This window comes from Dendropsophus ebraccatus, chromosome 3, assembly GCF_027789765.1.
Source record: "Dendropsophus ebraccatus isolate aDenEbr1 chromosome 3, aDenEbr1.pat, whole genome shotgun sequence".
Taxonomy (NCBI): Eukaryota; Metazoa; Chordata; class Amphibia; order Anura; family Hylidae; genus Dendropsophus; species Dendropsophus ebraccatus.
In genome coordinates this window covers 133,585,139-133,598,563 of record NC_091456.1, presented here as the reverse complement: position 1 = coordinate 133,598,563, position 13,425 = coordinate 133,585,139, and positions in this window count along the sequence as shown.

Below are 13,425 nucleotides of genomic sequence, written 5' to 3'. Positions count from 1 at the left end.
GACTGGCCTGATTATGCATACAGTGTCGGACTGTATGCATAATCAGCCAGAAACAGACTATAAATAGAGAACAGGTCATAAAGGAAAGACTGAGATTTCTCCTATTTTCAAATGTATTCCTGGTAGGGATGGTCCGAACCTGGTTCGGTTCGGGTTCGTACGAACCCGGACTCTCGGAAATGTTTCCCGCTGTCTGCCCGCTCCGTGGAGAGGGTGGATACAGCGGGAAGACCGCCTGGAAAACTGGGATACAGCCATAGCCATAGGCTGTATCCCAGTTTTCCAGGCGGTCCTCCCGCTGTATCCACCCTCTGCACGGAGCGGGCAGAAAGCGGGAATCTGATGCCGAGTGTTCAGGTTCATACGAACCCGAACCTCGGCAAGTTCGGACCATCCCTAATTCCTGGCTTTGGCTTAAAAAAAATCTGTCAGATAAATCTGTCTGTGTAGACACACCCTTACTGCTCGGTGAAGATTTGTAACAGTGTTTTAGAATTGTTTCGGGGAACGTTTTGGGGGAGATTTATTGAAGGGTGTAAAATATACACTGGTATAAACTGCCCACACCAACCAATCACAGCTCAGCTTTCAGCTCCTGTAAAATAAAAGAGAAGCTATGATTGGTTGCTGTGGGCACACCAGGGTATATTTTAACCTGGCTGGACGTACCGGTACGCCATGGGTTCCTGTCCCCAGATGACCCTGGGCTTACCAGTACGTCCTGTGCTATGAAGCGTGCTCCGGAGCAGAGCGCACTTCATAGGATGTGGGGGTCGGCTGCATTGAGCAGTCTGGCCCTCACCGTTAATGACAGGCTGCAGTGATCACAATGCAGCCTGTCTTTAACCCCCTGCATGACTGCGGCGTTTAAGTGTAAGTGACAGGGGCAGTCCCCTGTCACTTGTCACTTACGATCATTTAAACGGACTACCGGAGGTCTCTCACCTTCCTCCGTGCGATGATCAGTGTGTATAATCTAATAAATATATGTAAAAGTCCCCCAAGGGGACTTAAAATGTGTTAAAAAAAAAAAAAAAGTAAAAATGTCTTTATAAATACCCCAAAGCCCCTACCCCAATAAAAGTTAAAATCAACCCCCTTTCCCATTATATAAATAAAACATATAAATATAAATAAATAAATAAACATATAATATACCGTAACATGCGTAATTGTTGGATCTATTAACCCTTTGAGGACCAGGCCCAAAATGACCCAGTGGACCGTGCAAATTTTGATCTTAGTGTTTTCGTTTTTCCCTCCTCCCCTTCTAAGAGCTCTAGCACTTTCAGTTTTCTATCTACAAGCCATGTAAGTGCTTGTTTTTTTACAGTAATAGTTGTACTTTGTAATGGCGTCATTCATTTTACCATAACATGTATGATGGAATTCCAAATATATTATTTATGAAGATATAAATAGGTGAAATCGTAAATAAGAATGCAATATGGTAACGTTTGGGGGGTTCCTGTGTCTACGTAATGCACTATATGGTAAAAGCGACATGATACAATTATTCTATAGGTCGGTCCGAACACTACCATATGCAGGTTTACACAGATTCTCTAATGTTATATATTTTTTTTTAAATGAAATCCTTTTTTTTGGCAATTAATTATAAATAAAATAGCCCTATTGTGACGCTTATAACAGTTTTATTTTTTCACCTATGGGGCTGTATGGAGTGTCATTTTTTCCGCCATGATCTCTAGTTTTTATTAATATCATATTTGTGAAGATCGCATGTTTTGATCACTTTTTATAAAAAAAATTTATATATAATGTAACATTAAATCGGTAATCCGCGCACTTTTTTCCCTCTTTTAGTCTACGCCGTTTACCGTTCGCAATGACGCTTGTTATATTTAAATAGATCGGACAATTACGCACGCTACGGTATATTATATGTTTATTTGTTTATTTATTTTTATATGTTTTATTTATATAATGGGAAAGGGGGGTGATTTCAACTTTTATTGGGGGAGGGGTTTTGGGCTAGTGTAATAGTGTTTTTAACTTTTTTTTTTTTTTTTTACACATTTGATCAGTGTTATCGGCAATCTGCTCATTGAGCCTTAGTGCTGCAGATCGCCGATCGGACCGCACGGAGGAAGGTGAGAGACCTCCGGCGGTTCGTTTTACTGATCGGGACCCGATCGGTAAGTGACAGGGGACTCCCCCTGTCACACTTAAACGCCGCAGTCGCGCCTTCGGCGTTTAAGGAGTTATTGGCACGCGGCAGCGCGATCGCTGCAGCGTGTCATTACCGGTGAGGTCCCGGCTGCTGATTGCAGCCGGCCCCCACCTGCTATGAAGTGCGCTCCGCTGCAGAGCATGCTTCATAGCTGGAGAAACACCCAGGACGTACAGTTACGCCCTAGGTCGTCTGGGGACAGACTTCCATGGCGTAACTATACGCCCTGGGTCGTCTAAGGGTTAAAATATAAAAATTGTCATCACGAACGGCGAATGGCGTAGACGAAAAGAGGAAAAAAAGTGCCAGGATTACCGATTTTTGTTACATTATATATAAAAAGAAATTAATAAAAAGTGATCAAAACGTCCAATCTTCACAAATATGGTATTAATAAAAATTAGAGATCATGATGGAAAAAATGACACCCCATACAGCCCCATAGGTGAAAAAATAAAACCGTTATAAGTGTCACAATAGGCCCATTTTATTAATAATTAATTGCAAAAAAAGGATTTCATTAAAAAATATGTATAACATTAGAGAATCTGTGTAAACCTGCATATGGTTGTGTTTGGACTAACCTATAGAATAATGGTATTATATCACTTTTACCATATAGTGCAAATACTAGACACAGGAACCCCCAAAAGTTACCATATTGCTTTTTTTTTTTTACGATTTCACCAATTTATATCTTCATAAATAATAATTTTGGAGTTCCATTATACATGTTATGGTAGAATAAAAGATGCAATTACAAAGTAAAAAAACAAGCCCTTCCATGGCCCTGTAGATAGAAAAATGAAAGTGCTAGAGCTCTTAGAAGGGGAGGAGGAAAAAACAAAAACACAAAAATGAAAATTTGTGCGGTCCACTGGGTCATTTTGGGCTTGGTCCTCTAAGCGGTGAAACCTTTTCATTAATCTGGGCCATAACAGCTAGGCCCAGAAGAGGTTATAGAGCTAAATCCATAATGAGCCATAATGATGTATGGGACAAATCAGTGAACCATACCCGATGGCAGCATATTTTCTCTCTTATTCTCTCAGTCTTGAAACTCTTGGATTCTTGTAGGGGTGCGCAAGTGCCACTTTTATGTCATTTGAAAGTCTACAACTTAACAATCTCTAGGACTAGCCTCAAAAATGTAAAATTTACATGTGGAACCTCCAGTTTGTTTTGAAACATCAAAAAATATTATAGATTACGAAAAGATCTTTTAAAACTTTTGTCCAGTAGTCTGCTTATAAAAGACCAGATTTTGCATTCACCTTTATACTCTCTACTGTGAGGGTGACTACATCTGCCAGCTCTCTACTCTTTCTACCACTAATAGCAAGTAATGTTCAATGACAAATCAAAGACAGTAATCAAGAAATGATAGATCCATCAATGATCCTCTCAGAAGAGACTGAGGATTACAGTAATCCCTCTGGGCAAAAAATGCTAAAACACAAAACTTCTTTTAAAATTACTGTATGTTAATAAGAGCCACAATTTCAAATGAATGCTTTGAAAGGCAGTGCCGGGCATCTGGGAATATCTATCGGGACAAAAATAGCTGGAGGGTAGCATAAAATGCAAATTTGTACATTAGAGCAGAAATTGTTGTTTTTATGTATGTTTGGCCTTCTCAAACTTGAACTTCATGTTTACAAACACATTCCACTCAGCCGCTAACTTCAAACCTTCTTTTGAATATCTGCCCCCAAACAAAAACTTAATTATTCCTTTTTGGAGATGTTATTCTACGGTGAAGGCATGGGGATTCCATATGTTTACATTGTGTTTACTCATCTAATCAGAAGTTTAGAACTAACTTAATTGACTGAAATATTTTTGCTCGAAAAAGAGAATCAGCTATGGGCTATAAATCTCATATGAACCCTCATATCTTGTAATTTCTGCTGAATTAACACAACTTGTCAAATTTGTCATTTTGGCATGTAATACAGATTAATTCTCTTAAGAAAAACTAAGCTAAAACTGATATATTTGCCCTGGATGGAGGGAATTAAAGTACCTTGAAATATTGGGTACTAGAAAATGTACCCGGCGTTGCCCAGGTATAAAGTGTCAGTGTGTTAATTAGATTTGTTCCAAGGTCGCCCAGGAGGCAAATCTATGCCCTTGTGTTTTTAAGGGGAAATTGCCAGGAGCCCTACAGTATATACCCCTACATACAATATATACCCCGACAGTTCTGCACTGTTTATGTAAATTGTAGGTTAGAAATAAACTAAAAACTTTAAACATCCTAAATACCTAATAGCCAAACTGAGATGTCATCATGTGATCAGACTGTATACAGAGCCTGGTTATATACAACATTGTCAGTTTTATATACAGAGCCTGGTTATATACAACATTGTCAGTTTTATATACAGAGCCTGGTTATATACAACATTGTCAGTGTTGTATACAGCTTGGTTATATGCAACATTGTCCGTGTAATAGCCTGGTTATATGCAACATTGGCAGTGTTATACAGTATACAGCCTAGTATACAACATTAACAGTGTTATACTGAGCCTGGTTATATACAACATTGGCAGTGTTATATACAGCCTGGTTATATACAACATTGGCAGTCTTATATACAGCCTTGTTATGTACAATATCAGCAGTGTTATATACAACATTGGTAGTGTTATGCTGAGCCTGGTTATATACAACATTGACAGTGTTAGTAGAGGTCCTGTATACCTGTAGTATATAGTTGGTGGAGGTCCTGTATATCTGTAGTGTATAGTTGGTGGAGGTCCTGCATACCTGTAGTGTGTAGTTTAGGGTCCCCCACCACCACCACCGACTGAAGACCATAAGTAAGGTGTGTGTGCAGAAAACCTGCAGCTTATAATAATAAGTGCATACACAATCCTGCATCATCATAATCTGGCCCTCTTCAGCCCCACCTTTCATCCTTGGTGAGGACAACACAGAAGAGGTTTCAAAGTTTCTTATACTGTATACACTCCCCCCCCCCTTGCAGGTAGCCCCCGTACTGTATACACTCCCTCCCTGTAGGTAGCCACCATGTTGTATACACTCCCCCCGAAGGTAGCCCCTATACTGTATACACCCCCACCTCTGTGGGGGGCCCCCATACTCTATACATTCCCCCATTTGCAGGTAGCCCCATACTCAATATACCTCCTCCTTGCAGGTAGTCCCCATACTGTATACACTCCACCCTGGCAGGTAGCCCCCATACTGTATACACTCCCCCCCTTGCAGGTAGTCCCCATACTGTATACACTCCCCCCCTTACAGGTAGCCCCCATACTGTATACACTTCCCCCTTCTTGCAGGTTGCCCCCATACTGTATACACTCCCCCCCTACAGGTAGCCCCCGTACTGTATAAACTCCCCCCTGCAGGTATCCCCCATACTGTATACACTGCCCCCCTTGAAGATATAACCCATACTGTATACACTTCCCCCTTCAGGTAGCCCCCATGCTGTACAAACTCCCCTCTGCATGTAGCCCCCATGCTGTATACACTCACCCCTGCAGGTAGCCCTCATGCTGTATACATTCCCCTCTGCAGGTAGCCACCATGCTGTATACACTTCCCCCTTCAGGTAGCCCCCCATGCTGTATACACTCCCCCCTTCAAGTAGCCCCCATGCTGTATACCCCCCCCCAGGTAGCCCCCATGCTGTATACATTCCCTAACACCCCCTTACTGTATACACACTGTACACTGTTAGGGTGCCTTCACACCTACCGGATCCACAGCGGATTTCACGCTGCGAATTCGTAGCGAAATCCACTGTGGATCCAGTGTCATTCAACCCTATTACACTACATACTCGCAGTGGGTTTGACATCTCGCTGTGAGTATGTAAATTAACCCCCTTGGCGGCCGGAGTGTAACTTACACTAACAGAGGCCCCCATCATCCCGCCCACACAGACCGCTGTTAGATGATGCAGGCTCCCCTCCAGTGTTATCAGTGCTGTGCTGCTGCTGCCAGGCACGGCTCTCTCCTTACGGCTCTGGACATCCCCCCCAAAGCAAGCTGGAGCGGTGTGTGCAGCGTCCAGAGCCGTGAGGAGAGAGCTGTGCCCGGCAGCAGCAGCACACCGCTGAACACACTGGAGGGGAACCTGCACCACCTAACAGCGGTCTGTGCGGACGGGATGATGGGGGCCTCTGTCAGTGTAAGTTACGGCCGCCGAGGGGGTTAATTTACAAACTTGCAGCGGGATGTCAATCCCCCTGTGAGTATGTAGTGTCATAAGGTTGAACGACACTGGATCCGCAGTTGATTTTGCTGTAAATGATAAGGTGAATTTTACCTTTTCATCCACCTTATTCCCAAGTGACTATCCCTGTCCAAATTGAATAAAGCTGAGTGCTAGCGACGAGGAGAAAACACCAGACACAAATAGTCGGTATTGCCTTCTCTCTCAGCGGAGATAGAAGTATACTCTTCCCCTTTATTTAGTTTCACATTGATTATATCCTCCTTCATTATAGGCGGAGTTTCAAGTCACAAAGAGTATACATGTAATACTTTGATTGGTTATTCCATAAATGGTTAGCTATATCCTGTTCGGCGCAGTGAGCTGGTTAGTGGTTATTTATTAGACATCATCTTCTTCTTTTGTGAGTTCAAGGTGGTGTCCTCTCGGGAGGGCTGCCAACATTTCAACATGTCTCGTAGACCAGTCTTGTCCAGCTAGAAGTGGTTCCAAAGCTGAAGGCATTTCAAGGAATACAATGTTTTTTCCAAAAAGTATTAACCCTTCATGGTCACCTTCACAGGCCCCCCTAAAAACATTGTAATCTAACTATCCCTAAAGGTTTCCTAAGGACCTATGAATATCTGAGGCCTCTGAGCGGGAAGGGAGTATAGGAGACTTCACCAGTTTGAGACAAGTTCCTCCTAATGAGTAACCCCCCTTTGTACCTGGACTTCTCAGTACCCTCAGATATTCTTACTAATTGTCCCTATGCCCTTAATTTGAGCCTTGGTAGTGCACTGTAGTCTTCAAGAGCAAGTGCTCTTCTTTGTTCGTTGGCTTCTTTGGAATCTTCTTAGACTGGAACTCGGCATACATAGTTGGAGTTACTACTTTAACATCCAGATGTTCCTCGAAGGCGCATGGTTCTTTCTCCTGGAAAAATATCTATAGCCATCAAGTTAGTTTCATCCCCTGATTTACCTCCAGCCTTTGATACAGCTCTTACAATAAATAGTTTACAGAGAAGTTAGTAAGAATTGGACCCAATATCCGGTTGGTGTTAGTGGTTGGCTCATGGATGTCTATCAAAGGGTTGTTGTGCCTGGAAGTGTCTGTGACATGGAGAACTTTACTAGATAGGTGTCCAAACAATGTGTCATCTCGGCAGTTCTGTGTCTGAAAAGTAAAGGATCTGACAGTCTCTGACAATCTTAGAATGGGTCATCACTGTAACCAGGTGGTAGATAAAGCTAATTGTACGTATAACCAGTAGAAAGAGGGAAAGCGTGTTAATAAAAACTGAACACGAACAAGGGAGGTAAGTTGGAGAAAGGCCAGAAACAACACAAGGAAATACTTTTTATTAAAGGAGAAGCAGATGCTTGAAACAACAGTTTTTCTATGTTTCTACCTTTTAAAAGGAATAGAACATGTAAGACTAAAAGAAGTGGATATGTGCACATTGGGTGTACAGTATACATTAATATACAGCTTAATTACACCAAAACAAATCAAAGCTATTATCAATACCCAAACTAACATATATATGTATATATATATATAACAAACACCTCTCCGGATTTTATGAAAATAACGAAACCTTATTGTCTCATCACTCCTGTCCCTAAGACTTGTCCCTAATCTTGACTACAGATGTAGCCCCCTTCTCTAGGTCCCTTTACAGTGGGAAGGCTTTAAAGGCAGGAACACCCTCCGTCCCGAAGCTAACCTAGTCTCCTGTCACTCCTACGTCTGCCTGTGACACTGAGTGATCGGACAATAAGCTATCCACTGCATATAACAGACGTGACTCTATCACAAGGACTCTACCACTTCGGCATCATGTGAGTGTTGGAAAGTCACAAGAACTAACTTTAAAAAGTTTTTTAAAAAGGGAAAGTTTAGATGTGAGCAAATCTTATCTCATGGCAAAAGCAAAATAAAAAGTTGATTGATACATAAACTAAAAACAGCACAACAGATAAATGCAATAAAATCTCTACAATGTGACCTACTATGTAACCATTAGATTCACTTATAATAACCAATCAGTGAAGCTTCATAATCTTTAGTATTGGATTCCCTTATAGTCATTACATATGTCCCATTATAAGTTACTGTACAATTTAGAAATCAGCATGTGAAGTATAATGTATAGTAAATGCATAAACCTGAAAACAGCAGCAGTTTGTAGATACCAGTAAGTGAGAATCACAGAGCTGTGCAGGAGGACAGTGAGAGAAACTTTTCTATACAGCAGTGTGAATGGCTGAGTGTAAGTGCAGGCAGATTATAGCAGGAATAGAGAGGATGGGAAAAAGGGCTGACAGACAGGGAGCATGAAGGAATGAGAAGATGTGGGCACAGATTGAATGGATATGAATTAACTGGGCGCTTACTACCAATATAATATTTGGATCTTACTGAATTGTTTCTTGTATCACTGAGATCATCACATATTATACATAAAATAACCAGGAATAAAACCTAAGTATAAACTATACATCATTCAAGGTTCTAAAAAAGTTTCTTATAATGAAAATAATATATCACATGATCCTTTTTTGTAATGGTTAATAACATTGGTATGGAACCTTAAACCTATCTTTTGACTGACAGGCCTCTTTACAGACGCTTGGACTCTTGGCCTCAGTTATAGAGCTTCTTTTAAGGCCACTAGTATCACCTCAGACATTGGCTTTGTTCTCTCCCATAGCTTTAGCTGACCTGTAAAGAAGACACCAGTACAGACAAGGACATACCTATATAGGCCACCTGTGGCAGATGGATGACGTCCACTTACATTCCCTGAAACAGGCAGGAAGATGACAGACTATGCAGACAGGCACTTTACGGTGTTACTTACAGTTAGTTATGACAGGTGTAGATAATACAGCCGTACACAACCCTCTCTGCTATATTTGTTGACCCCTGGACCGCCCAATGTGAGGATACTATACATCACATTACACATGGCTTCCTTCTGCTGGTTTTGTCAGATAACTTACAGTGAGATACAAGGCAGGCGGCAAACACAGTTACTTACTGTCTGATGCCATCTTCACCCTGTACCTCCTCTCCATCCGCTGGTCTCACGGCTTCTCACTGCTCTTCTCTGGAAAAGACTTAAAAACAAACGAATCCATATCTCCCCCTCCACCTGTACACTATGTACGGCTACCTCAGGAAGAGACTGGAAACATCTCCCCCTACACCTGTACACTATATGTACGGTTACCTCAGGAAGAGACCGGAAACATCTCCCCATCCACCTGTACACTATGTACGGTTATCTCAGGAAGAGAACGGACACCACAGCATCGCCAGCATCGTTCGTCATCCATCACCCTTTTTGGCCTCAGGGTTTGTCTGCGTGAATGTTGCATCAGCCCCTCTATGGCAGCTTTTCTTCTTTGAACAGGGTTTTTTTATTGGTAAGCCCAGGGACCAAACAAATCTCTCACTTGCCAATTAACCCATAATTGTGGGCTTCATATAGACATCTGCACAGTTACCTCCAACATCTTACATGTCTCAGTGATTGTCCTCACCTCCAGCTTATGGCAGGAGCGGTTTCTGCAGTGGAACGTCACGCTGCATGGCGGTCACCATATATCCTTGCGTCTTGTGTCATCCATCTTTGTAAAGTCTGAGATTATCTATAAAGAAAGCTTTTAAACTCTCATTAATATTTGGGCTTTCAATTACATTTTCATTTTTCACAATAAATAACAAAAACACAATAAACATATTTAGTCCACAATAAAGTTTGTGCAGTTTTTTTTTTTTCCATTCATTACTTCCTCCTTGCCCCCTTCTCTATACTTGGCCTATAGGCATATAATAGCATAGCCAAGTATAAAACTATACACCTTTAGTAACAACATTGGGAAACAGTAATAAAACCACTTCACAATATGAAGGTGTTTTTGGTAGACTATTTTATAAACTCTGTTTCTAAACGTAAAAGTTTCCTTTAGCAAGTAATAACTTTTTCCTCATGGGCTTAGTGTATTATAATAGTTTGTTATAATCATCACAAAACTGTCATCCTTAAAAAAATAAAAATAATAAAACATGTTACACTCGGCTAGTCTCATATTAACCCTTTCCCCAGTGAAGTAACCTTGAAGTTTTGAAAAAGATAACAAATGCTGTGCTCTTCTCGTACCAGAGTGTAACCCGTGCAGGGTCGCTCCCCCCGCAGTCTCCCTACCAGCTAACTGATAAGAATGAAGGCTTCATAGCAGAATTAAAGAAAGGGAAAAAGAAAAAGCAGAAACTGGGAAAATACTTATAACTCAGTAGGGAAAAAACAAACCAATGTGCTTAGAACTTATTAGGATCGATATCTCTGGAAATAAACTTCTGCGCTTGATCTTTACCAATTATCACTTTCCTCTTGACATTCCTAGTAAAACTTGCTATGTCTCTCTGACTTCTACTGACACTTCAGTACAACAATCTCATAAACTAATAGGCCTAAAAGACCCTGCTCTTACAGACAGTGCATAAACCTTTGTCTAACTTTCCTAACCATCACGTAATAACATTCATTAGCCGAAGTAAAAAACAGTTGTTACTCTCTATCGGAGAGTCCTGTGCTCGCCCCCTCAGTGACACTAAGCAGTATGGGCATGGGGGTTGGTAGGTGGATGAAAGAAATGCCAGGAGTTAAAATGGCCACCGGACCAGAAGCAATAGCCGGATATGGGGGGTGTTGGCTTAGGGCGTGGTAATAGGTGGTGTCATCTTAGGGGCTGTTTCTAAAGACACCTTTGTTCTCTAGAGGCGGGGGAACAGGGGTAATGGAATGTGATCTACAATTGTAACAGACATGATGGGAGTTAGAATCCTTTTTTTTTTCCCCACCACAAGTCCAGTAATCGACGCCATCTTAGGGTGGTGGCCCCCCACCTGCTAGCATTGTCTTATACACATACATTATATACTTATTATAAACACTTTTCCCCCCTCTGCTTGTGTGTAGCAGCTTTTATAGTCCCCTGAGTGTCATGCATCTATACACTAAGGATGACCAACACTCCAGCAAGGCCCTTAGCCCCCCCTGTACTTTGGGCAAGTGTAGATCAGCATCATGTTCTCATTGGGGGAGAATGTGAAGAGTCTCACAAATACAGTTATAAAACATCCAGCTGACAGGCAGCTCAGATTAGGAGTCTCCATAAACACTAGGCCAAGAACAATGGTGAATTGAAGGAATTCACACTTAATCCATGATGACTGTCTCAAGTTCCTATATACTACACTATTTACTACACTATACATAGAGATTCACTGTGCTAATCATTTAACTGATAAAACCACACACAGATAGTACACAATCCACCCCTGGTTTTATCCATTGAACTATCTTTTATCTAACACACCATGTATAGTACAGTATAGTGTTCAGCATACCCCTATATACCTGCAGTTATCTTCTCAATGTATTAACATTACTACCACAAACACTACAACTTCTATTCTCTTCTAACTTGCAACAAGTGTTTTCCTTCTCTCCAGGCTTACCAGCTCGACTGGGCTTCCATTCCTTTTCAGACCAACTTTTGGCTTGAACAAGGACCGTAGGCTTTCCATTACACTATGGGTTTCTGCTTCCCGTCTGGGGCGAATGCAACCGGGTTCCCTATCTGCGTTTGTGAAATCAGAAACGCTAAGCCGTTCCAGGCGTCAGACTTCTCCTACGTGATTCAACTAGAGCTAACCTGTGAGCGGTTTATCAACCCAGAGGGTCCCGCAGACTGTACAGGAAGCTTCCGACATCCAGGAAAAATACGGCAAAAATAAAAATCAACAGTGTTTAAAATCCGGTCACAATCGTCCCATCAGAGATTGGAGTACAGTAAGCTCCCTCAGAAGCTGAGCGACTGCAAAAAAGACCCCCCCCCTACTTCCGCATCACAACACCTGACGCTCGGTCATCCCTGCGTCAATCTTTTCCTCGTGACGTGATCGTAGCTAATCTAGCGATCGCACTCAGGAGGCGGATACCCTGTGCAGTCCGACTAGCGAACTTTTCACAGTAAAGGGCCCATACAGAGCCCAAATATCGAACACAGCAAAAAAAACCTTACGACAACCGTAAAACCGAGCTCAATACACAACACCAAAAAGAAAAATGGAAAACAGTCGCACAACTTCAGAGGAAGAAAACTGCAAGCAGTCACAGGCGATAGTCAGTCGGTTACGGCTGTGTATATATATATATATATATATATATATATATATATATATATATATATATACTAAAGGTTCTTAGGACAGTACAGCGGAGACACCCACTGGCCGTTCAGTGAGCTCCAGAGATCAACACATACACCCCCAGCCTCAATCAGAACAGTCTGACACACGGATAAGCCACAGATTCAAAGAATCAGTAGACTTACCATGTTTCAATGGAGGTGATCAGTCTCCTTCGTCAGACGGTCCTGTTTCCTCTGGTGAGTGGCAGGCGGTTGGTCTCTAGAGCTCAGTGTCCCCTGGAGTACTTATCTCAGCAGTGCCTCCAACTGATAAGGTGAATTTTACCTTTTCATCCACCTTATTCCCAAGTGACTATCCCTGTCCAAATTGAATAAAGCTGAGTGCTAGCGACGAGGAGAAAACACCAGACACAAATAGTCGGTATTGCCTTCTCTCTCAGCGGAGATAGAAGTATACTCTTCCCCTTTATTTAGTTTCACATTAATTATATCCTCCTTCATTATGGCCGCTCTTACCCCGCCCCCCCCCCCCCCCTGTACATCTGGCGGGGACGGGACCTTTGCTCTAACCTTCCGGGCACCCAATGTATCTGTGTGCCAAATTTGGGGCCAAACGGTTCAGGCGTTTGGAAGTCTATAGGGAACAGACAGACAGACTTTCATTTTTATGATATAGATTGACTTGCTAAAAAAAAAAATTGTAGATGAATGCTTTCCAGCAATAATGGGAACTTGTGCAAGGTTCTCTAGGTAAATCCCGGAAATCTGAGGCTGCCGTAAAGTTTATTACTGTTAAAGTATTCCTG